The 25988-nt window shown below is 39.3% G+C and overlaps 1 protein-coding gene across 3 annotated transcripts in view; it reads right to left on the bottom strand.

Annotated features, from left to right (window-relative positions):
- Positions 1-25988, bottom strand: part of ACP3 (acid phosphatase 3) — a 182352-nt gene that overhangs the window by 95111 nt on the left and 61253 nt on the right. For all 3 annotated transcript variants that reach the window (XM_077130129.1, XM_077130130.1, XM_077130131.1), the window contains one exon: positions 8679-8810. The gene's annotated coding sequence lies outside the window, so the exon portion shown is untranslated. The remainder of the gene's footprint in view (positions 1-8678; positions 8811-25988) is intronic.

Genomic DNA, 25988 nt, shown 5'->3' with positions numbered 1-25988 from the left:
CTATTGCCAAAGTCTTTTATTAAGGTGCACCTGGCATGTATGTCAAAGCAGGCACTGAAAGGACTGGTTCTGCTCCAAGACAACAGGACAGATTATACTGGTATAAAAAGAACATGAGACCCGGAAAAGTGGATCAGTAGATTATAAGCAATGAAGGAAGAATAGGAATCTGGAGGAAGAGAGCCCCAGGGGCTAATAAGTTTTACCAGTTCCTTTGTAATGAGAAATTAGAAATTAATCTCAGATGCTTCTGCGTAGATGTGTTGCTCAGGCTACTGGGTCTCATTCCATAGTTTGTGCTCAGTCATTTCTAACAAATTGTTCACTGTTGTCACCAAGCCCTGAGTAAAATGACACCTCCAAGTACTATGTGATATATAGCTATTTGGGCTGGGTGGATCCAGGTGACAGGTACTCAAAGCTGGAACTCCAGATGAACACCTCTCCCACTTACCACTGCTTTAACAAGCTTTGTTTTCCTCTCAGGGTGTACTTCACAATACATCTGCATGTACATTTCTCAACCTAGAATATACCGTGTCCTGCTTTCCAGCTCTAAGTGCACTTCTATGAATTCTTTTGAGCCAGGTTAAATGTCACCCTTTCTTAAAGTATTTCCTACCCCTCCCCAAATGACTCATTTTGTCACTCCCTCCTCTGCCTCACAGGCTTTGCACATACCTCTATTATAATAAGAAATCACTTATATCCCACATCTCCCCAGATGGACTGGGATCTCCTTTAGGTATAGACTGCATCTGACTCTCCTTTAATCTACACTCTGAGTCCCGAAGCTTCCAGTATCTAGGAGTCACTTGATAAATATTTACAGATACTTTCCTTACCACCAGGAGTGGCAACCAAACCTTATCATTTCTTTGAGCATTTTGGTGAAGGGATGTTCAACTTGCTGTGGATAAATGCCTGCCCTTCATTGGTTAGCTGCAGACAGACCATAATGGTCAGTGGTTGGTGGCTGCTATCTTTGTATGAGAGAACAATTTGCTGAAGAATAACCTGGTTAGGAATAATGATTTTTTTTCTCATCACTTGATGAATTGACCACATTATGCCCTTCCCAGTGGCCTAGTGGTGGAATGTTTCATGTAAGCTAATGCTATTATACCATACAGTTTTTACAATTTATCATTATTAGTAGTATTATCAAGAAATCATTTGATATTTTATTTTGAGAAATACTCCAACCAGAACGAGAATCAAATAAAAGTGAATATAAAATTCTGCTTTTAGAAGGTCAAGTCATTTTGAAGACATGCCCATAGCAAATGCATGTTGAAGTAAGGTGTGTCTCTCCTGTCCTCTTTCCCTTCTTCCCTGCCCCACTTTGTCAATCTGCCCCACTGCCTTTCTTCTTCCTCAAATATTTGTTGAGCACTTACATTTTGGCACATCTCGTTTCAGACATAGAAGATACAAAGTGCATGCCCCCACCCTACAGTTTCTTTCTTCAGAAAAGAAAAAAAAATGGAGAGAGACTTCGAAATTTATTGAAATGAATTGAGAGGAAGATTTGTCAGCTGCTGGTTAACTTTGTGCCAGGTGAGACAGAAAGCACTTAGAAGAGTAAAAGATCCCATTGGATACACAGCCAAATTTATTGTTTAATTGCCATAAACCTGGATTGCATTAATTGCCTTTCCTTTATCAATATTTGTTTCAAAGATGTAAGACGTCCCTGCCCAGAGAAAGGGTCATCATTAAATCTCTATCTTTTATGGGAGTCTAAGTACTTTACAATCCTGATGAATGCCTAACATTATTATGCCTATTGAGCAGTCTAGGTTGACTTGCTTAACCTAGAACCATGATGCTCCAGTGTGAACCCCAGACTAACAGAATTATTGACACTTGGGAATTTGTAAAAAGGCAAATTCTTAGACCCCAGCCCAGGGCTACTGAATCTGAAACTCTGGAAGGAAACCCAGAGATCTGTGGTTTAGCAAACACTATGCGGCTCGGCTGCCCGCTTGGGTTGGACTGAGAACCACAATTCCTTGCAGTCACAGTCTCTGGAACCAGCAGCTGCAGATCTCCTAGGAGTCTGTTAGAAAGGTAGAGTCTCTGACCTGGCCCCAGACCTGCTGAGTCAGTGGCTCCACTTTAACAAGGTCCCAAAGTGATTTGAATGCATGTTATGTCCTAAGGAAGCATGGCTGTAGACCAGATCACACCATAAGCAGCCCTGAGTCAGGGCTGCAAATCAGTCTTCAAGCTGAAGCTTGAAGCTCACTGACAGGCTGTTCCATTCCACTTCCCTCTGCACTTGTATAATACTACTGTGAAGTGGTCTTTTGAGGGGGGGGGCAAGAAGGGGGGTGAGGGGGATGCCATCTGAAATATAATGTTTGCCAGTAGTCAGCAAATTGTTTAAGCCTCAGGAGGTTCTTCATTCTGAAGACAGAATCAAGGTTTCTGTCTGAACTTGGGGGGTGAGGGCAGAGGGGGAAAAATATAAGTCCCATCATAAGTGAGTCAAATAGATTTATAAAATTATGATTCAGAGGGAGAAATTTGGGATTTGTTAGCCTGATGTTATCTTGATATTAGGAAGCGAGACAGCCAGTATAGCCCAACTGGTTAATAAAATATGGAAACTCATCCATACTGGGTTGATAAATAGGGCTTGTCCTTATACCACTCTGGCTGCCCAGCTTCTCCTTTGAGCGTCCCCCCCCCCCCCCGCCCCGAGCTACTTATGATGCAGCAATCAAAATATTCCTGCCCAACAATACTCTGAGGTCTGAAGCTGCAGGAACCAGGACTGAGGCTCACTGCTGGTCTCCTGACTCCTCCAACTCCTTGGACAGGGAGCACAGTCAAGGGGACAGGCCAGTGCTGGGAAGCCCTCCCTTCCCAGATCACCACAGCCACAGGTGCCTTTGGGGCTTACCCCAATGCCTATTCACCCACCATCTCTTCCACCCTGACAATAGCCCCCAGAAGAGGAAGAGGCAGCAACCTTGCTACCTCCATTTGTTAGGTGAAGAAGCTGAGTCCCAAATTAAAAACAAATAAACAAATTCTTGCCTGACACATCAAGAGCCCTCAGGGTCTAACATGATGTGGTTTGCATTTCTTCTGATTTGTTAGTGTTTCTGCCTACCACTTGTTAAATATTTAGAAGATCAGGCCAGGGGTGTGGTTTATATATATTTTAATTTAATTCTTTACTCTTGAGAGATGTTCTGAAAATGTAAAAAGTGCCATCATCCCACCGTCTCATTGGATTGTGGACTGTTTCAAAGTGTTCGCTGGCTGAGGATGGAGGATGAAATAGTCAGGGGTTGTAGAGATATGTTCTTCTAAAAGGCAGTGTGTGGTATGTACGTTTCCATCTTTGTATTCCCAAGGCAGCATTTCCTAAGTCTTTCCTGCGGACGGTTAATTGATTGTAGGTCTTCAAGGGGAACCCCCTGAAATGATCACAGAGCAATCAGGAGGGTTGGGGATCTAATTAGACCCTTGGCCAATGGTCCTTGCTAAATTCATGATTCCTTTTGCTACAGGGTGGATGTGAGATGTCAAAGATAGATGATGTTAAAGAGAACACGGTCCCTGCCCTTAGGAGTCCCAAATCCGTGAGAAAGACTCCTAAACAAATAATTCTCAGTCCATAACCATGGCTGTATGATTATATAGAGCTGATATAGAAGAAGCAGTGGGAAATTGGAGGAGGAAATGCCTAACTTTTTCAGGAGGTTTCATGAAGAAGGAGACAGTTGAGCTGAGTCCTGAAGTAGGGAGAAGAGTACTTCAGGCAGGCAAGAGGGTGAGGTTAATGGGGTGGGGGTGGGGGTTTACGAGGTTGGGCAGGGTGAACAGGCTTCAGGATGATAGACATGGAAGAGAGGGATGGTGAGTATACGCCATGTCCAGGGGTGTGGACTTAATCTTTTTTTTTTTTTTTACATGGGCAGGCACCGGGAATCAAACCCGGGTCCTCTGGCATGGTAGGCAAGCATTCTTGCCTGCTGAGCCACAGTAGCCTGCCCTTGGACTTAATCTTGTAGGTCAGAGGAGAGCAGTATAAAATTTTAGGGGGGAGAGTAAGTGGTCAGAATTGATTTAAGAAGATCACTCTGACAGCGGTAGGAAAGAAGGATGGGAGCAGGGAGACCCTGTGGTAATATTAGTGCAAATATTAGCTGTGATATTAGTGACAAGAACATCTGGTTTACCCTGCCTTTCCAGAAAAATCCCTGGGCCCTTGGAACCTCCACTGGGATTCATACCTGTGGTCTGTTCTCTAAATTTACCCTTTTCAGACTGGAATGGGCATAAGCATCTTCTTGTTGAAATGCTTGAGTAATGGGGGTGGGACCCAAAAGTTTCTGCAGTTCTTACAAGTTCCCAGGTGATAACCACAGAAACTCTTAGAGGAGCAGGTTCCAATTTGCTTTGCCTACATATCTGTGCCATCCCAGAGATTCTAATTTAATAGATCTGGGGTGCAGCCTGGCCACTGAGATTTTATTTTTTAATTGTGAAAAATAACATATATACAAAAGAACAATAAATTTCAAATCATACCATGACAATTAGTTACAGAACAGATTTCAGAATTTGGTATGAGTTACTGTTCCACAATTTCAGGTTTTTCTTTCTAGCTGCTCTAAAACACTGAGACCAACAGAAATATCAATATAATGATTCAACAGTCATACTTATTTGTTAAATCCTATCTTTTCTGTTATAACTCCTTCTCCTTTGCTCTTTCCCCCAATCTTTAGGCATTCTAATCTTTTCATGTTGGAAGGGGCTATTGATAACAGGGGCTAGAGGGATGGAACTAGTTGATGTTTTGGAGAGGCTGGCCCCTCTGGGTTTCAGTACTTCTCTGGCCTAGGAACCATCTGGAGGTTGTAAGTTTCTGGAAAGTAATTACAGTGCATGTAATGTTTGTGGAATCTCTGATAGATCCCTAGGTTGTTCTTTAGGGGTGGAAGGAATGGTTTTGGTTGGGGTTTGGCAAACCATGGTAAGTAGCAATATCTAGCTGAAGCTTGGTAAGAGTAGCCTCCAACTCTATCTGAACTCTCTCAGTCACTGATACCTTATTTTGTTACAATTATTTCCCCCCTTTTGGTCAGGAAGGCTTTGTTGATCACACACTGCCAGGGCCAGGTTTAACTCTGGGAGTCATGTCCCACGTTGCCGGGGAGACTTTCACCCCTGGATGTCACGTCCCATGTAGCAGGGAGGGTAATGATTTTACTTGTAGAGTTGGGCTTAGAGAGAGAGAGGATGGGTACTGAGATTTTTTAAAGTGTCAAGTGAAGCAACCAGTTTGTTGCTGTTAGTTTTGTTTTAAATTTTTTGATCTCTTTATGGTTGCTTTTAAAAAAATACATCAAAAATGAATTATTAGAAAAATAAAATTGAAAGAAATAGGCATGGAACTACAAGCCCCATTATTATTATTAGATTGAACAGACATGAGATTGTTCTGTCAAATTGCTATAGCTTCCCTTAGCTTACTCTCCATTTTTTGTACTTCTCTTGTTAGGAACCAGCAATACACAGCCATAGATCTGCAACAGCCCTTAGACCACACCTTGAGTAGTACAAGAGGACACTGGAATCTGGAACCACCTGAGCCCTGCAAAGTGAGGGTGAATGAGGTTTCAGAGCCCCAGGAGGAAAGAGCATTTGTTTTACTATGTGCTGTCTGCCTACTGGTGGTCAGAGTGGGCTACAGTGGAATGATACTTCCCTGCCCTTTGCAGTTTCAGAACGTGTGATTTCTTGGAAGTGGGTAGGAGTGGTATCCCAGGGATCCCTAAAACTTGCCTGGTGGTGATGATTTCACCTGTCAGTCAAATCATCATGGAAGAACCAAGAAGGAACTGTTTGCTTAGCTTCTTGGGTCTTCCCCAGTGACTCTTCGCTTCCTGATTTCAAGGCTTGCTGCAATGTAGATGCTGCTTCCAAACTTCCTCCTTGAGAGTGGCACCAGCTACCTTTTCCCAAACTAGCAACAACTTCTCCATCTCCCACCCCTCACCAGATCCTAGGTGCTTCCATTCATCTCTCCCCTTCAGCATCTTCTCCCTCCCATAGAGTGCAGTGGGCAGGACTCAGTCTTTGGAGTGAAGCCCACTTGGCCAGCATGGGCTTAAAACTAGTCTCAGACTCATATTACATGGGTGACCATGGGAAAGTCATTTAACTGCCTCAGGACTCAGGTTCTTCATCTATAAAATAGGGATAATAATACCTACATTTAAGAATCACTAAACAAATACTAATTTACTTACCAAATTATGCTAGTCTTACTTTTTACTAAGCATGATTATACAGAATAAGGAAGTATGGAGCAAAATTGAACAAAGCTCTTAATACACGTTACGTGGTTGACTTTATCTGTTAACATTTGACTTGTTGACTGTTGTGGTATTATAAGGTTTTAATGATCATAAACTCTTCTCTCCCATTTTAATTCCTCCAGGGTGCTCAATCAATATCTGTTGGACATAAGAGACTACAGTCTATATTAAAAGTTACTTTCTATTGAAAAATAAATGAAAGAACAGTTAAAAAAATTGTCATTTATTGTGTGCATTTTCTTCTGGCCTATGATCCGTGCAGGATATTTAATAACTTTTTCCATTTAGTCCTAATAATAATCTTATAGCTAAAAATTCCTATATCTTTTTTTTAAGATGAGGAAACTGAGGCTTAAGAAGATTAAGTATTTTCCCTAAATTTTGAAGTCTCCAGTGGTGGGGATTAAATCATGCACCCCATGAAAGACATGTTCACATCCTAATCTGTTGCTATTGGTATGAACGCATCTGTAGATGGGATCTTTGGAAATGCTATTATTACTGAAGGCACAAACCCATTTGTTAATAGGATCTTCAAAGATAATAAACATCTAGATAGAAGAACAAATAACAAGTTTCTGTTGGTGATAATATTATGAAGATTATAAAATAGGGTAAAGGGATGGACAGTGGTAGACGGGAACTATTTTGTTTAGGAAGCTCAAGGATGGGCTTTATAGAAGGATGATATTTTTGAATGAAGTGAAGAAGAGTCATGGAAAGTTCTGGAGGAATAAGTATTTCCAGGAAGAGGCACAAAAATGTATAAAGGCCCCAAGGCAGCAATGTACAATCCTTTCCAATGCTTTAACAATCATCTAGATCTAATAGTCACCTGAACTGCCTCCCAAATGCTATCTAATTGCTTCCTTGACATCTCCACTGAGGTATTTAATAGGATCTCAAACTTAATATGCCCAAATCCAAACTCTTAATCTCCCTACCCCCAATGTAGTCTTTCTTATATTGGTAAATGACTATTCAGTTTGTCTAATTTTTCAGGCATAGTCATTATCTTTGACTCCTCTGTCTAAGCCCATATATCCAAATAGTAAGGAAGTTGTGTGAACTCAATGTTCAGAATATAGAGGAGTCAAATTTTTTTTGTTGTTGTGTGAGCTCTATGCTCAAATTTTTTTCAGGAACTGGTTCAGGGTTATCTGGACATCTATAAGGGGAAAAAAATTTCCTTCATGCTGGATACAAAAATCAATTCCAGATATATTATGGATCTAATTGTGAAACTTCCTTTTTAGGATAACAAAAGGAAAATAACTTCATGACATGAGGTTGGCAATAATTTCTTAGACAATTACAACACGCACCAACCACATATAAAAGATCAATCAGTTGGAAAATATTAAATTGAAAACTTCTGTGCCTTAAAAAGACACCATTAAGCGAGTGGAAAGACTAGCCACAGAGTGGGAGTAGATATTTACAATAAATATGTACAAGGAATTCATATCCAAAATACAGAAACAGTTCCTACCAGGCCAAAACAAAAGTGGGCAAAAGATGTGGAAAGGTACTTCAGAAAAAAGGATATTCTAATTAGTCAATAAATCTATGACAAGGTACTTACCCTAATTGGTCACTAGGGAAATGCAAATTAAACCACAATGCAGCACCACTACATACCCACCAGAATGTAAAAAACTAAATAGACCAACAATACTAAGTATTGGTGGGTGTGGAATAAGCAGAGGCCTTAAACATTGCTGCTGGGAGTGTAGACTGGAAATCCAGTTTGGAAAACTGGCAGAATCTAATAAAGCTGACCGTATCATACCCTATAATCCCAAAATTCTACTTCTAGGTATTTATACAAAAGAAATGGCCTGCATACATGCATCAGAAGACCTGTATGATACTATTTGTAGGAGCACTATTCATAGCAGCCCCAAACAGGAAAAACCCAATTGTCCACCAATAGCAGGGTGGATAAATAAATTGCATTATTGTCACACCATTGAATACAGTACCATAAAGAGAAAGAACAAATTTGCTACACCCAGCAATATGGATGAATCTCACAAACATGTGATTGACAGAAGGTAGATAAAAAAAAGAGAATATTTTGTGGTATGTCTCTTTTGGTGCTTATTTTCTATTCTCTTTAATTGAGATATAAATCACATACCATAAAATTCACCCTTTAAAAGGGTACACTTCAGTGATTTTCTGATATGTTCACAAAGTTGTGCATCCATCACCACTATTCAAATTCAGAATATTTCCATCTCCCTCAAAAGATGTGACTTTAGAAGCCACTCTCCATTCTATCTTAGCCACCAACCTTTGGCAACCTTATTGTCTTTATGGATTTACCTGTTCTGGACATTTCATGCAATATGTGACCTTTGGTGTCTGGCTTCTTTTGCTTAGCATATGTTTTCAAGTTCGTGTTGTAGCATGTATCAGGACTTCATTCCTTTTTTTTTGTTTTGCCTTTTTTCTTTTCTGTGAAAAACAACGTATGTACAAAAAGCAATAAATTTCAAAGCACCCCATCACAACTATTAGTTGTAGAATGCATTTCAGAGTTCAGTATGGGTTACAATTCCACAATTTTGGGTTTTCACTTCTAGCTGCTCTAAGACACCGGAAACTGAAAGAAATAGTGATATGATGATTCAGTAATTATACTCATCTGTTAAACCCTACCTTCTCTGTGTAACTCCACCATCACCTCTGATCTTTCTCCCACTCTTTAGGGGTATTTGGGCTATGCTCATTCTAACTTTTTCAACTTTATTCCTTTTTATGACTGAATAATATTCCTGCATATGAATATACCACATTTTGTTTATTTATTAATCCATGGGTAGACATGTGGGTTGTTTCTACTTTTTGGCTATTATGAATAATGTTGCTATGAACATATATGTATACACGTTTTTATGGGGAACAGCATTTTTCAAGTCTTTTAGGTGTATACCTAAGGATAGAATTGCTATGTCATATGTTAACTCTATGCTTGTTTTCTTTTGAGAAGCTGCCAAATTGTTTTCAAAGTGGTTTTACTTTTGCTTAAGTGTTTCCCATTGTTTCTGAGATAAAGATCTAAATTCTGAAATTGTCTGCAAGGCCCAGTTACATTCTGATCTAGCCTCTGATAACCTTTGCCTTTCTGGGTTCACCTCACCAACTTGCAGGTATAGGTTCATGGTGCTCCCTCTGCCAGGAGAACTGTTTTCACATCTTCCTTTTGTTTGATCAATCCATGCTAATCCTTCTGGTCTTGGACTATATGTCACTTCCTGGAAGAAGCTTTCTGGACACCCCAGAGTAGATCAGGCCCCTGTTCGTGTGATGATTTAAGCATCTTCATTGTCTCTTTTTAGTAATTTTCATAGTTTATAATTTCACATTCTTCAGTGATGATTTGATTCAAATCTGTGATCCCCATGTAAGATCCATGGTGGCAGGGAAGATGCCTGCGGTTGCTCACCAGTGCGTCCCCAGCATCCAGTACAGTCTTGGAAAATAGTAGGTTCTAAATAAGCATTTTATGAATAATTAAATAAACAGAATGAAAACTAATTGCTAGGTTGGTTATAGACTACTGCCTTTTCATGGTAATTGGAGTTTGAAGCTGAGAGGGGTGGCAAGCTTACAATGTGTGTGCATATTGGGGGACTTGGGGCCACAGGTAACTTTAAAGGACCAAGAGAAAGGAAGGCACACAGCTAGCAATGGGTAGATTCAGGATTCAAACACTTTCATCTAAAAGAGGTTTGCTTCTTTCTATATTTGAAGTTTTACCTTCTGTTTTTGTGGGGTAATATAACATCTTGAACATATGAGATTTAAAAAGTGAAATATTGGTCTAGGGAAATTTTCCCCAATTTCTTACATAATCTGTGAATGAGAGTTTCATGATAAGATATGTTTGAGCAACACCTCAACATGCTTTGCCTTCTTGGATTGTTAAAATGTGCAGCGATATATTAAAGGCATTGAGGAATCTCAAAGACAAGTAACCTGTTTAATTTTACTTAATCCAGCCTTTCTTGAATTTATTTTTCAAGGATTCCCCCTTTTTTGGCATAATTACTTATTAACATATTGTATCATAGGTGTTTTGTGGTCATATAGGTTGCAAAATGCTGACTGGGGTTTCATCTGGGGGTTGACAAGAGATATGATCTCTGGTGGCGTCCTTTCTGTCTTTCCTCCCTTAAAATAGGGTAGTTAATTGAGCCTGGCCCTGGCACTGTGGGATCAACAATGCCATCCTAACCAAAAGAGGGGAAAGAAATGTAACAAATAAGGTATCAGTGGCGGGGAGTGTTCAAATAAAGTCAAATGACTACTCTGGAGGTCACTCTTACGCAAGCTTCAGTTAGACATTGCTACCTATCATAACTTGCCAAACCCCAATCAAAACCATTTCAGCTAATTCTAAAGAATACCTAGGGCAATATATAGGAATCTACAAAGGTTCCATGCACTAGGGTAACTTTCCAGGAACCTACAATCTCCAGATGAGTCCCTGGACCAGATAAATACTGAAATGCAGAGAGGCCAGCCTCTCCAGAACACCAGCTAGTTCCATCCCCCTATTCCATATTATTGACAGCCCTTTCTAATATGAAAAAGTTAGAATGGGCATAAATGAAATACCCCTAAAGAGTGGGAGAAAGATCAAAGATAATAGTGGAGTTATACAGAGAAGATAGGGTTTAACAAATGAACATGAGTGCTGAATTATATTGATATTTGTTTTAGTCTCCAGTATCTTAGAACAACTGGAAGTAAAAACCTAAAATTGTGGAATTGTAACCCATACCAAACTCTGAAATCTGTTCTACAACTAACTGTTGTGCTCTGCTTTGAAATTTATTGTTTTTTTGTATATACGTTATTTTTCACAAAAAAGAAAAAAAAGTTGATTATGATGGTTAATACATATAATACATCCAGTGTTCTGGAATGGCTAGGAGGAAAAATCTGAGATGATGGTACGGAAGCCCATGACAAATTCTGGGAGCTGTCCTGTAATTACTTGTTGAAGAGTGCTTTGGAAATTATTGCTTGTTTCTTTCTTTGCTTTGTATATATGTTTTGTTATACAATAAAAAAAGTTTTGCTTTTTTTTAAAAGGGTAGTTAAATCTTTCTCTCCCTGTCTTTTTTCCCGTATACCCACCATGGAGGATCTGTACTTAGATCTGCCCCATTTAGGTTTCATATGAATGGAAAAGGCCCTGGCTGTGGCAAGTAGTTTTGACTGCTGTCCCAAAAGAAAGGAAGCAGGTTGTATTTATTGGTGAAGCTTGTTTTCAGACAGCCTTAAGGGGAATTTGTAAAGAAATCCTCCTTTACTCCACTGCTCTTTGAAAAACAAGCCACGCACATCTTTCTGGGTCTCTAAATGCCTCAGCGTGGATTTGAACTGCAGTCATGTGTCTGTTGCAAGTTTTTCTTTGTTAAGATTCCAATGTTAAGAGTGTCAGAAGTATAAAATATCACTCCTGAGTGGGATGCTGATTTTAAAATGACAGATGAGAGAATAAGATCATACTGAGGCTCCCTCCCCTTGCTGGTAAGGCCACGGTCTTCAGTGAGGACCGAGATCAGACTTATTCCAAACATTTCTTCCCTCCCACATACACTTGAGACTAAAGAGGCAAATTGCTTGGGGAAATCCCCGGTCAGGCTGCTGTAACCTTCCTGCAGATGAATAAACCAACATTTAGGTAAGTCCCAGTAGGTAGCAAGTGAGTCATCACATTTGGGCTTCATAATTCATCACTGCCTGCAACAGGCCAGCAATAGTCATCTTCTTGAGAAACAACTGGACATGACTGCTGGAAGTCACCCACGGGGTAACAAGAAGGCTCAGCCTAGGAGCTCAGCCCCCTCTTGCTTTAGGTCCAGAAGACCAGAAAATCCCCCAAGGAAGTCAGGGCTGGCCTAAAGGCCCTGGGAAGATGGCAGTGGGTCAAGGGGTCTTAGAGAAGTTTAGAGGTGCTTTGGGGTGTGTTTGATGCCAGGAAACAGAGATGTGAACTTGAATGAATGGCCCTAAAGGTTCTCTAAGAAGTGTTTCATAGACTTCTATGGCTCTAGGGTTCTTCAGCCTCAAAATGAAATAATCACAACAATGGAGTCAATCATAGATTGGCTGCTTGCTGGGCTTCAGGCACTGGGCTCAGTGTTTTTTATTTTTTATTTTTTATTTTTTTATTAACGGAAAGAAAGAAAAAAGAAAAAAAATAAAAATAAAAAAAAGAAATTAACACAACATTTAGAAATCATACCATTCTACATATGCACTCAGTAATTCTTAACATCATCACATAGATGCATGATCATCGTTTCTTAGTACATTTGCATCGGTTTAGAGGAACTAGCAACACAACAGAAAAAGATATAAAATGTTAATATAGAGAAAAGAAATAAAAGTAGTAATGATAGTAAAAAACAACAACAAAAAAACCCTATAGCTCAGATGCAGCTTCATTCAGTGTTTTAACATGATTACTTTACAATTAGGTATTATTGTGCTGTCCATTTTTGAGTTTTTGTATCTAGTCCTGTTGCACAGTCTGTATCCCTTCCGCTCCAATTACCCATTATCTTACCCTGTTTCTAACTCCTGCTGGACTCTGTTACCAATGACATATTTCAAGTTTATTCTCGAATGTCCGTTCACATCAGTGGGACCATACAGTATTTGTCCTTTAGTTTTTGGCTGGACTCACTCAGTATAATATTCTCTAGGTCCATCCATGTTATTACATGCCTCATAAGTTTATCTTGTCTTAAAGCTGCATAATATTCCATCGTACGTATATACCACAGTTTATTTAGCCATTCTTCTGTTGATGGACATTTTGGCTGTTTCCATCTCTTTGCAATTGTAAATAACGCTGCTATAAACATTGGTGTGCAAATGTCCGTTTGTGTCTTTGCCCTTAAGTCCTTTGAGTAGATACCTAGCAATGGTATTGCTGGGTCGTGTGGCAATTCTATATTCAGCTTTTTGAGGAACCGCCAAACTGCCTTCCACAGTGGTTGCACCATTTGACATTCCCACCAACAGTGGATAAGTGTGCCTCTTTCTCCGCATCCTCTCCAGCACTTGTCATTTTCTGTTTTGTTGATAATGGCCATTCTGGTGGGTGTGAGATGATATCTCATTGTGGTTTTGATTTGCAATTCTCTAATGGCCAGGGACATTGAGCATTTCTTCATGTGCCTCTTGGCCATCCGTATTTCCTCTTCTGGTAGGTGTCTGTTCAAGTCTTTTTCCCATTTTGTAATTGGGTTGGCTGTCTTTTTGTTGTTGAGATGAACAATCTCTTTATAAATTCTGGATACTAGACCTTTATCTGATATGTCATTTCCAAATATTGTCTCCCATTGTGTAGGCTGTCTTTCTACTTTCTTGATGAAGTTCTTTGATGCACAAAAGTGTTTAATTTTGAGGAGCTCCCATTTCTTTCTTTCTTTCTTCAGTGCTCTTGCTTTAGGTTTAAGGTCCATAAAACCACCTCCAGTTGTAAGATTCATAAGATATCTCCCTACATTTTCCTCTAACTGTTTTATGGTCTTAGACCTAATGTTTAGATCTTTGATCCATTTTGAGTTAACTTTTGTATAAGGTGTGAGATGCGGGTCTTCTTTCATTCTTTTACATATGGATATCCAGTTCTCTAGGCACCATTTATTGAAGAGACTGTTCTGTCCCAGGTGAGTTGGCTTGACTGCCTTATCAAAGATCAAATGTCCATAGATGAGAGGGTCTATATCTGAGCACTCTATTCGATTCCATTGGTCGATATATCTATCTTTATGCCAATACCATGCTGTTTTGACCACTGTGGTTTCATAATATGCCTTAAAGTCAGGCAGCGCGAGACCTCCAGCTTCGTTTTTTTTCCTCAAGATGTTTTTAGCAATTCGGGGCACCCTGCCCTTCCAGATAAATTTGCTTATTGGTTTTTCTAATTCTGAAAAATAAGTTGTTGGGATTTTGATTGGTATTGCATTGAATCTGTAGATCAGTTTAGGTAGGATTGACATCTTAATTATATTTAGTCTTCCAATCCATGAACACGGTATGCCCTTCCATCTATTTAGGTCTTCTGTGATTTCTTTTAGCAGTTTTTTGTAGTTTTCTTTATATAGGTTTTTTGTCTCTTTAGTTAAATTTATTCCTAGGTATTTTATTCTTTTAGTTGTGATTGTAAATGGGATTCGTTTCTTGATTTCCCCCTCAGCTTGTTCATTACTAGTGTATAGAAATGCTACAGATTTTTGAATGTTGATCTTGTAGCCTGCTACTTTGCTGTACTCATTTATTAGCTCTAGTAGTTTTGTTGTGGATTTTTCTGGATTTTCGACGTATAGTATCATATCGTCTGCAAACAGTGATAGTTTTACTTCTTCCTTTCCAATTTTGATGCCTTGTATTTCTTTTTCTTGTCTAATTGCTTTGGCTAGAAATTCTAACACAATGTTGAATAATAGTGGTGATAGTGGACATCCTTGTCTTGTTCCTGATCTTAGGGGGAAAGTTTTCAATTTTTCCCCATTGAGGATGATATTAGCTGTGGGTTTTTCATATATTCCCTCTATCATTTTAAGGAAGTTCCCTTGTATTCCTATCTTTTGAAGTGTTTTCAACAGGAAAGGATGTTGAATCTTGTCAAATGCCTTCTCTGCATCAATTGAGATGATCATGTGATTTTTCTGCTTTGATTTGTTGATGTGGTGTATTACATTAATTGATTTTCTTATGTTGAACCATCCTTGCATACCTGGGATGAATCCTACTTGGTCATGATGTATAATTCTTTTAATGTGTTGTTGGATACAATTTGCTAGAATTTTATTGAGGATTTTTGCGTCTATATTCATTAGAGAGACTGGTCTGTAGTTTTCTTTTTTTGTAATATCTTTGCCTGGTTTTAGTATGAGGGTGATGTTGGCTTCATAGAATGAATTAGGTAGTTTTCCCTCCACTTCGATTATTTTGAAGAGTTTGAGGAGAGTTGGTACTAATTCCTTCTGGAATGTTTGATAGAATTCACATTTGAAGCCGTCTGGTCCTGGACTTTCCTTTTCAGGGAGCTTTTGAATGACTAATTCAATCTCTTTACTTGTGATTGGTTTGTTGAGGTCATCTATTTCTTCTTGAGTCAAAGTTGGTTGTTCATGTCTTTCCAGGAACCCGTCCATTTCCTCTAAATTGTTGTGTTTATTAGCGTAAAGTTGTTCATAGTATCCTGTTATTACCTCCTTTATTTCTGTGAGGTCAGTAGTTATGTCTCCTCTTCCATTTCTGATCTTATTTATTTGCATCCTCTCTCTTCTTCTTTTTGTCAATCTTGCTAAGGGCCCATCAATCTTATTGATTTTCTCATAGAACCAACTTCTGGTCTTATTGATTTTCTCTATTGTTTTCATGTTTTCAATTTCATTTATTTCTGCTCTTTTGCTTGCTTTGGGATTAGTTTGCTGTTCTTTCTCCAGTTCTTCCAAGTGGACAGTTAATTCCTGCATTTTTGCCTTTTCTTCTTTTCTGATAAAGGCATTTAGGGCAATAAATTTCCCTCTTAGCACTGCCTTTGCTGCATCCCATAAGTTTTGATATGTTGTGTTTTCATTTTCATTCGCCTCTAGGTATTTACTAATTTCTCTTGCAATTTCTTCTTTGATCCACTTGTTGTTTAAGAGTGTGTTGTTGAGCCTCCATGTATTTGTGAATTTTCTGGCACTCCTCCTATTATTGATTTCCAACTTCATTCCTTTATGATCCGAGAAAGTGTTGTGTATGATTTCAATCTTTTTAAATTTGTTAAGACTTGCTTTGTGACCCAGCATATGGTCTATCTTTGAGAATGATCCATGAGCACTTGAAAAAAAGGTGTATCCTGCTGTTGTGGGATGTAATGTCCTATAGATGTCTGTTAAGTCTAGCTCATTTATAGTAATATTCAGATTCTCTATTTCTTTATTGATCCTCTGTCTAGATGTTCTGTCCATTGATGAGAGTGGTGAATTGAAGTCTCCACCTATTATGGTATATGAGTCTATTTCCCTTTTCAGTGTTTGCAGTGTATTCCTCACATATTTTGGGGCATTCTGGTTCGGTGCATAAATATTTATGATTGTTATGTCTTCTTGTTTAATTGTTCCTTTTATTAGTATATAGTGTCCTTCTTTGTCTCTTTTAACTGTTTTACATTTGAAGTCTAATTTGTTGGATATTAGTATAGCCACTCCTGCTCTTTTCTGGTTGTTATTTGTATGAAATATCTTTTCCCAACCTCTCACTTTCAACCTATATTTATCTTTGGGTCTAAGATGCGTTTCCTGTAGACAGCATATAGAAGGATCCTGTTTTTTAATCCATTCTGCCAGTCTATGTCTTTTGATTGGGGAATTCAGTCCATTAACATTTAGAGTTATTACTGTTTGGATAATATTTTCCTCTACCATTTTGTCTTTTGTATTATATATATCATATCTGACTTTCCTTCTTTCTACACTCTTCTCCATATCTCTCTCTTCTGTCTTTTTGTATCTGACTCTAGTGCTCCCTTTAGTATTTCTTGCAGAGCTGGTCTCTTGGTCACAAATTCTCTCAGTGACTTTTTGTCTGAGAATGTTTTAATTTCTCCCTCATTTTTGAAGGATAATTTTGGTGGATATAGGAGTCTTGGTTGGCAGTTTTTCTCTTTTAGTAACTTAAATATATCATCCCACTGTCTTCTAGCTTCAATGGTTTCTGCTGAGAAATCTACACATAGTCTTATTGGGTTTCCCTTGTATGTGATGGATTGCTTCTCTCTCGCTGCATTCAAGATCCTCTCTTTCTCTTTGACCTCTGACATTCTAACTAATAAGTGTCTTGGGGAACGCCTATTTGGGTCTAATCTCTTTGGGGTGCGCTGCACTTCTTGGATCTGTAATTTTAGGTCTTTCATAAGAGTTGGGAAATTTTCAGTGATAATTTCTTCCATTAGTTTTTCTCCTCCTTTTCCCTTCTCTTCTCCTTCTGGGACACCCACAACACGTATATTTGTGTGGTTCATATTGTCCTTGAGTTCCCTGATACCCTGTTCGAATTTTTCCATTCTTTTCCGGATAGTTTCTGTTTCTTTTTGGAATTCAGATGTTGTATCCTCCAAATCACTAATTCTATCTTCTTTCTCTTTAAATCTATCATTGTAGGTATCCATTGTTTTTTCCATCTTTTCTACTTTATCCTTCACTTCCATAAGCTCTGTGATTTGTTTTTTCAGTTTTTCTATTTCTTCTTTATGTTCAGCCCATGTCTTCTTCATGTCCTCCCTCAATTTATCGATTTCGTTTTTGAAGAGGTTTTCCATTTCTGTTCGTATATTCAGCATTAGTTGTTTCAGCTCCTGTATCTCATTTGAACTATTGGTTTGTTCCTTTGACTGGGCCATATTTTCAATTTTCTGAGCGTGATCTGTTATCTTCTGCTGGCGTCTGGGCATTTAGTCAGATTTCCCTGAGTGTTGGACCCCACAGGTTGTAAGATTTTTCTGTGAAATCTCTGGGTTCTGTTTTTCTTATCCTGCCCAGTAGGTGGCACTCGTGGCACACGTTTGTCTACGGGATCCACCAGTGAAAGTTGCTGTGGGTTCTTTAACTCTGGAAAACTCTCACCGTAGGGGAGGTTTGGCAGCCGAAGCGTCTTGGAAGAGTGCCAGCCGACCCGGGGGTCCGAACGCGGGGAGGGTGCCGGCCGCCGCAGCACGTGAGAGCGCCCGACCAAATTTCCTAGTCGGCCCGGGGCGTCAAGCGTGGCGGAAGGGCGCCAGCTGTCGCAGCCCGGGAGAGTGCACTGTTCCCTGGCGGACCGGGGAGTCACGTGTTTGGAAGGGACCCCCTGGTCACCGTTCTCCGCAGTCTGGGGATTTCTGACCCAACTCTTTCAGTTGGTCCGGGAGGCCTCGCGTGGTGGGGACGCCAGCTGCCGCGGCCTGAGGGGACCGCCTGCCCAATTCTGCCAGCTTGCCTGGGAAGGAGGAAGGGAGGGACTCCGGCCGCTTGCCGTCCCGCCCAGCAAAGCCCGCGTCCCTCGGTGTTCTCACCGGAGCTGATTTTCCCAGACAGTCAGCCGTTCCAGGATGGGGTACGCCGTCCCTTTGCTCTCCATCGTGGCTCCAGGAGCTGCTCTGTATTGTCTCCACTCCCCCAGTAGCTGTTCTGGAGGAGGAAAGGTGAGGGCGGCAAGGCTGTCGAGGCTGGTGGTGGAGGAGCCGGTGAAGGCGGGGGAAGCTGGGCTCAGTGTTTTATATGTGTTGTGTCTTTTAGTGTGTAAAATTTCCCTATGGTGAGGGTACTATAATTATCCTTATTTTATCAATGTTAAAATAGGTTCAGAAAGGTAAAGCCACTTGCCCAAGGTCACCCAAATCTGGACTCTCATCCAGATCTGTCTGATCCCTGAACCCTGTCTCTAAACCACCTGACCGTGCTGCTAACTTCATGTGTGTGTGTGCAGCATTTTATGAATGGATATGTGCTTTCACATTCATCTCCCTCCATCTCTGCTATACTTTTGTTAGATAGGTGGAGTAGATGTGATTACTACCCTAGTGCAAGGGTGGAAACTGAGGCACAGAGAGGTTGAGTGACTTGCCCAAGGTCCCATGTTGATAAGTGATGGAATGAAGGCTCAGGGTCCATCATCTCTAAATTCAGTCTTCTCCCCACCCCTGCTGCTCTTTGAAAACTGTGGTTTTCCAGCCCCTGCTTCTTCTCTAGCCTGAATGTGTGGTTACGGCTGGAGGTGAGAGGGAACCTGAGACAGGGCACAGTTATGGAGAGTATGTCATAAAGAACATTTCCGTTGCTATATTTGCCTCAGGATTTGTCCTCCTTAGGATGTTGAATTATCATTATTTTTGTTGTTGTTTTAACCACTTGACTTATCTGAAGACTTCTCATAAACAAAAACTATCATTTTAGTTTGAAATATAATTGTTTTGTTCACCTGCTTCTTAATGCTTATCATTATGAAACAAAAAACCCAATGTAATAAAATTTAACAAAACATAAGTTGCCTAAAGAAAACCCCTCTGTGTTTATTTTATGATCACTGCTGAGGCCAGCCTGGGAATAAAATTATAAAAAGAAACAAGGGGTGGGGGGTGGCCAGGGAGAGAAAGCTAGTAATTACTATACTTTGAGCTAAAAGCCCTTGAAATGGAGCATCTCTGAATCACATCATTAAAAAAAAATTATTTGTGAATTAAACTTTAGAGGTTTAAAAACAAACAACTAAATAGCAACAAAAAATCCCACATAAAATTTCTGACAGATCGCGGTATAGTGAAGGTGCTCATCTTTTTTTTTTTTTTTTTTTTAGTGATTTGTATGAAAATATATAGAGATGAAATGATATGATGTCTGAGATTTGATTCAAGATAATTTAGTGGGTGAGGATGTGAGTCGGGCAGGTTAACAAGATTGGCCACTTGTGGATAACCATTGAAACAGGGTGACGGATACATGGAGGTTACTTATAGTACTCTCTCTACTTTTGTACTTGTTCACAGTAAAACATGTTTTTTTAAAGGCTCATTTTAGAAGGAAATTTTATTTCCTTATAGCTCATTAGTGCCATCTGTGGGTTATCTATGGGAACTGTCCCTTATGGGAGGAAAACCTGAAATCTTAAAAATCATGCTGCAGAATAACTAAGTGAAACCCTTGGCTACACACTTACTTTGAAGGACTAAACTTTGGGCAGTAGATCCATCTTCTCCTAGTTTTGGAGTCAGCATGAGGGTTGGGTATAGTATGAAATATAAGCTTCCCAATGGAACTTCCCCATATCTAATTCGTAACCACAGAGTTGGCTCTGGTCTGCCGTTGGTACTGACCAAATATTCATGAATAAAAGAATGAGTGATTTCTTGGATATCAAAGCTTTGCAGAAATGGGTCATATTACAAAGTTTATGTGTTTGGCTCCCAAATTGCTGTTTTGCCAACACCAATTAGTATAGCTCAAAATTTAGGAATTCTTTATCTGTAGCAACATATCTATAGTAACCAACAGCATACACACTGCACTTTGTGTGTGTTTGTGTGTGTGTGTGTGTGTAAGGGGTGGGAGAGAGTGCTTAGCAAATTAACAGTTTGGAGAGTCACAAAAACTCTAGTGTAATTTCTGACATAAGAAAATATTTTTTCTGAAATCATCTCTTCACTAATATTTCTTAGATAACTCAGAATCTGTAGCAACAATGGTTTTCCAGCATTCTGTGACTCCTCAGTTGGACTTTTGCTTTATAATGCTCCTCCATATATGGACTCCACTCTGCCCAAACAGCCAAATTGCTGGTTAGCACCGTTTTAACCAGGAAAAGGATGAGAAGACAAACCATTTAAGTGCCTATTTTTCCTTGCTTCTTTATCTTCTCCCATTCAATCCTTAAAAATACACCACAATGTTGGTATTATTATTATTATTCCTCTTTTTTTTTGTGCTAATGATGAAGCCAAGACCTGGAGACTTTTCAGTATGCTGCCCAAGATCAGATAACTTGGAAGAGGCAGAGTCTGGGTTTGAATTTAGATTATTCTAACCCTTTTCTCTCTCTCCCCTGCATGCTGGTTTCCTATTTACACTTTTCTTCATTCTAGCAGGCACTTTTCCTGCTCACCTGCTTTTAGTCTTTGAGAAGAGCAAAGGCTGTTTTATTGCGATTTTTCATAACTGCATGTTTTTACTGATTGTTTCTCCAGAGAACTAGGTATAGGCTAACAAAAACAGTAAAGTTGGGGGAATAATAAATTCTTGTCCCAATTTCCCTTGTCTGTTTTCCAGATTGCCTTTTTTAGCTGGCTCTTCAGGAGTGCGGAGGCAATCTGATTTCCTACTTTTATCCTGAGGATAAACTGTTCATCAATCCTCGCCTCCCTCCATTTGTTCTACCCGTTAATCCATCTTCCTTTAATCTATTTCTCCACAGATTTCTAGGGACAATCCCTTACTAAGGTTTGAAGGCCCACATTGAGCAGAGCCAGCGGTGAATCAGCAGGTTGTAAAACAGTGGATGATTCCCAGGTGGTAACTCACATCTAGGGGAACCCCAGATGGATGGCTTCCATCTCATTTGTAGTCTTCATGTCACAGGGGATTTGTTTCTTACATGCTAATAGTCATATTAACAAGGAAACTTCCAGTTCAAGGTGGCTGATGGGGAAACTCTACTTTTCCAAACCCCATGAGAATGGATGAAAAAATATAAAAGTTGACTACAGTTAATAACTGACATTTTTACTTTCACAATCATTCATTCAACCTTCACAACAAATATGAGAGTAATAGCTACATTTAAGATAAGGAAGTTAAGTCTCAGAGAATGTAACTAGCTTGCCCAAGACAAAGCAACATATCAATGGAGGAGCTTCAATCCAGGTGTCCAGAATTGCTTCACTTAGAGCTTTGGCTTGTTTAGGTTATTTTGTTATGTAAGCCCAACCATCCAATTAGGCAGATTAGACTTCTGATTGCCTTAGAATTACTTATATTGAGAAACCACTTTATATCTGATTTACAACACAAGAGTTTGCTTTTATTGTATTAAATCTCAATTTATAATGTAGGATTCATCTGAGCTCACCACCCATCCATCCTATGACAGAGTTCTTTCTCTAGATGATCAGAATTTTCAATGTGCTTGGATGTTGCTGGAGACTGATTGAGCTGGGTATCTTAGCAATGTATTTTATTTAACCTTATGATAACATCTCTGTTTTTGTCTGGGGCTAAAATAATAATCCAATTTCATACTTTTTTTTTTTCACTTTATTGATGCCCAGTTGAAAGCAATGCTAAATATCCAAATTTCTAAAAGTGATAAGCAGAAGCATATGAAATAGATGTCTAAGGGGACTGCCTGAATCCAGAATGTGTCGAAAACCATGGCTTCAGATCATCCTAAATAAAATTTAAGACACAAGAGCAAATGCATTCAATCCATGGCTTTATTAAATGGCCAAAAGCTGTTCAGGAGAAAATTAAACATGTATACCGGCCTAGACTAAACACTTATAATACACACAAAGCAGATAGAAGAGTGGATTCTACAAGCCAAAAAAATACCAGAACCTAACTCTGAGAATTTGAGAGCTGTCATATCAAGAGGTACCCTACAAAAGAGGTATCTAATAACTGAAGGATTGAATATGCTGACATTTGAAATAACTTTTTTTTTCTTATTTGCTGCCTGCTTGTCATGGAAAGTTTCTTATTTGCTTAAGTTTATTATAGAATTGGGTAATAAAACTACTTGTGATTTAACTATATGAAGAGACCCACTACTAATTTTTGGTTGGATTCTCTAAAATTTCTTCTATTTCTCGTTCTTTGAGTGCATATAAACACAAACATACTCACACATGTCACATGTGTACCAAGTGCCACACATACACCATGTACATACCACACACACACACACACACGCATATTCAGGATTCTATTACACGTGCTATTTGTAAGCTGCTATGTTTTGTTTTTTTTTTTCTTTAACATATAGTGAATTCATTTCTATGGCAATGACTAGATATATACATTAAAATGTGCCTTATTCTCAAGGTCAGTTTGGAAGCACACAGCCTACTATAGAAAATGAGGTTCATCTTACTTTTGAATTTCCATTTAACAATATCCATTGCATCTACAAAATTGATTTAGTTCAATATACACAGTTCACTGTTTCCAAATTGGTGTTCAGGGTATTGGCAGCTGGTTAATAGCCATAGGATGGATTCCTGGAATTGGGAGGAATGAGTGACATGTGGAGCTGTTACAGCAGCCTCCTTCTGGAAGCACCTTTCTGTAGTTGTGACTCTGCTGACTATTCCAACCCACACCTCCTCTGTAAGACCATAGTTGAGCAAACATCACACTACCAGGTTCTGTTCATGGCAAAGGAAGCATAATTTGGCACATCAGTGTCTTTTGGATGAGAGCATTAAATAGCATACACCAGACTTGTGTTAACATGGTAGACATTCACCATAAGATTTAAATTTAAATAAATGAAAATGAGACAAGATTAAAAATCAGCTTTCTCAGCCTCACTAGCCACATTCTAAGAGCTCAACAGCTGTATGAAGCTCATGGCTATGATACTGGACAGTGCAGATATTGAATAGCTTCATCATTTCAGAACATTCATTAAATAGTGCTCCTCTGGACTCTATCAGCTGTCTCACTATAAGAAAAACATATTAACTATGCAGCTGATATAATGTATATATAACAGATAATATTTCTGAGATTAACACTGATATAGAAAATCAGCATTGTGCAGTGTAGCATTATATTAAATATGGGTAGAGACCCAGGAAAGTTTGAGAATAGTTCAGGTCTCATTTCCTCAATTCATATCTACCATGAGCCAGATGTTGTGCTAAGTAGTGGAGATAGCAAGGGGATACCTTCCCAGGAGGAGTTAATCATCTAGTAGGGAAATTCTACAGTGACGTATGATTTGTGTGTAATAATTAAAGTGTGTTCAAAGTATAGAGTGGGTATAAAAGAAGGTTTAATAAACCTGTCCTAGCTTGAAAGTAGAAGGAAGTTGGTGTTTGAAGTCTGTGGGGTAAAGGTCAATATATTAATTTAATTGGAGAAATGAAGTCCTAAAATGATTTAGTCACAATGTATAGACGCAAACCAGGCCGCTGGAAAAGGGAATAAATGTAATGGTTTCTGGTCTTAGGGAAAAGTGGTGAGATGCATCCCTAAGTACTTAAATATTGCTGTCACTAAACTGGGAGTTGAGTTGGGTTGACTGAATTGAGAATCACACCTTTGACTTAATGTCACAAAGTCTGTGTATTTGTTTTGAAGTCATTGTTCAGAGAAGTTATAAATTTGTTAATAAGAAAATGTCAACATAGATATTGAATCAAAACATGAAAGAGTAATGGTATATAAAGTAGGGAAATGAGGGAAGAAGTAACATAAATGGCAAAGCATATTAGGGAAAAATAAAGGGTATTTCCTTGACTAAGTGTTGAATCTTATCAAGAATAAAGCTCAAGCTTTTTTGCCATAAGCTTTTTGGCCATAAGTGGAACCCCAAAGGATATGGAGTGAGATTTTGTCAAACACCTAATCCACCTTCTAGGTACATTGGTGACTATGAAACACTTATAAGATAAACTGTTCTTATTGCAATGCTTTCAAAATCTAGTGAGCACAAGGAGATTGTTAGAAATAAAGATTCCCTGGGCAAGTCCCCACGTTAGCTTGCAGGCGGCCCATGAACACAGTTTGAGAACTACTAGTTATCAAAGCAATGAAATGAGAAAGGAAGAAGTCAGGCCACAGGAAGGCTTCCCGATTCCTTCTTTTTTGAAAGAAGGAAAAGAATGTGAACAGTGAATATTAGTTTTGATTTCCAGAGAAATTTACATCTAAAACCAATGGCAAATGGATGTTAGAAATTAGGCATTACATGTCACTAAGGACCCTGGCTAAGAGGGAAGTAATGCTTGAACTTGAACATTTATTTAATTTGTAACTTACATTTATTAGCAATAATTTGTTTAGCCCAAGGAACTGAAGATATCACTACCAAGTGGGTCTCCTCACCACCATGAGCCAGTTAGGAAAAGAGCATGAAAGGCTTTCTATACCCAGAAATGAAGTTTCTCACTGAGGAAGCTCATGAAGGTTGGCTAGGGAAGGTAGCCCTTCTGTAACCCAATCTGGGGTTGACTAGAGGCAGAATCAGAGGGATGGACTAGGGAGATTCAGTGCTGATGAGAAGGAAGCATGATGGATGATGGAGGGCAGAGAGGGAAGAGCTGATTTGGAGTGGGAAGAGACCAGCTTGGGATACCTGTTCTCAAAGGATTAGGGATGAATCCCTTCCTCCTTCAATCTCCTGAGCTCCAAAGAGCCACCTGACTCATGATGTGAAAATCCACATCATACAAGTGCATGGTCAGTAGACACAACAGAGGCCTCTGGCCTTGCAGAGCCACAGTTGGTGCAGTTTATGTTCTCTGAGTTTTGGGTTTGAAGAAACTAATGGCAGAACAGAACAAAATCTCAACAGATGCTATTTATATCCCTGTGGAAATTCTCATTTTAGTAAGTAAGTGCTTGCCAAATTGTGGTCCCTGGGCCAGGAGTAATAGTATCAACTGGGACACTGTTAGAAATGTAAATTCTCCGGTTCCCCCTTGACCTACTGGGTCAGACACTCTGTATCTCATCTCTGAGCTATACCAGTGGTCAGCAAGTGGCCAATCTGAAAAACACATTTCCCCAGAAGTTCTGTAATTCCTATGTCCCTTAGTTCTAACTACATTACAGCTTTGGAGCTTATAGGAAGTTTTTGGGCATGCATCCCTGACCTCATTCAGAGCACACAAAGGAAAATCTAGTACATTGAATGAACTCAATGTCATGTACTCCCAACTCATTGGAAGAGTTCTTAGTATAAAAAATAAAAATAGAAAACAAACTTCATTAGCAAAGAAAATCCATAGTAAAATGTAAAGCTGCAGATGGGACTTTAAGACCAAAGTCTTGCAAAATGTACATATTTATCTGGTGAACAGACAGGGGAAGAACATAGGATGGAAAGGCATAGGCTCCAGAGATCAGCACCACC

Source organism: Tamandua tetradactyla, chromosome 15, assembly GCF_023851605.1.
Source record: "Tamandua tetradactyla isolate mTamTet1 chromosome 15, mTamTet1.pri, whole genome shotgun sequence".
NCBI lineage: Eukaryota > Metazoa > Chordata > Mammalia > Pilosa > Myrmecophagidae > Tamandua > Tamandua tetradactyla.
This window is presented reverse-complemented; position numbering and strand designations above follow the sequence as displayed.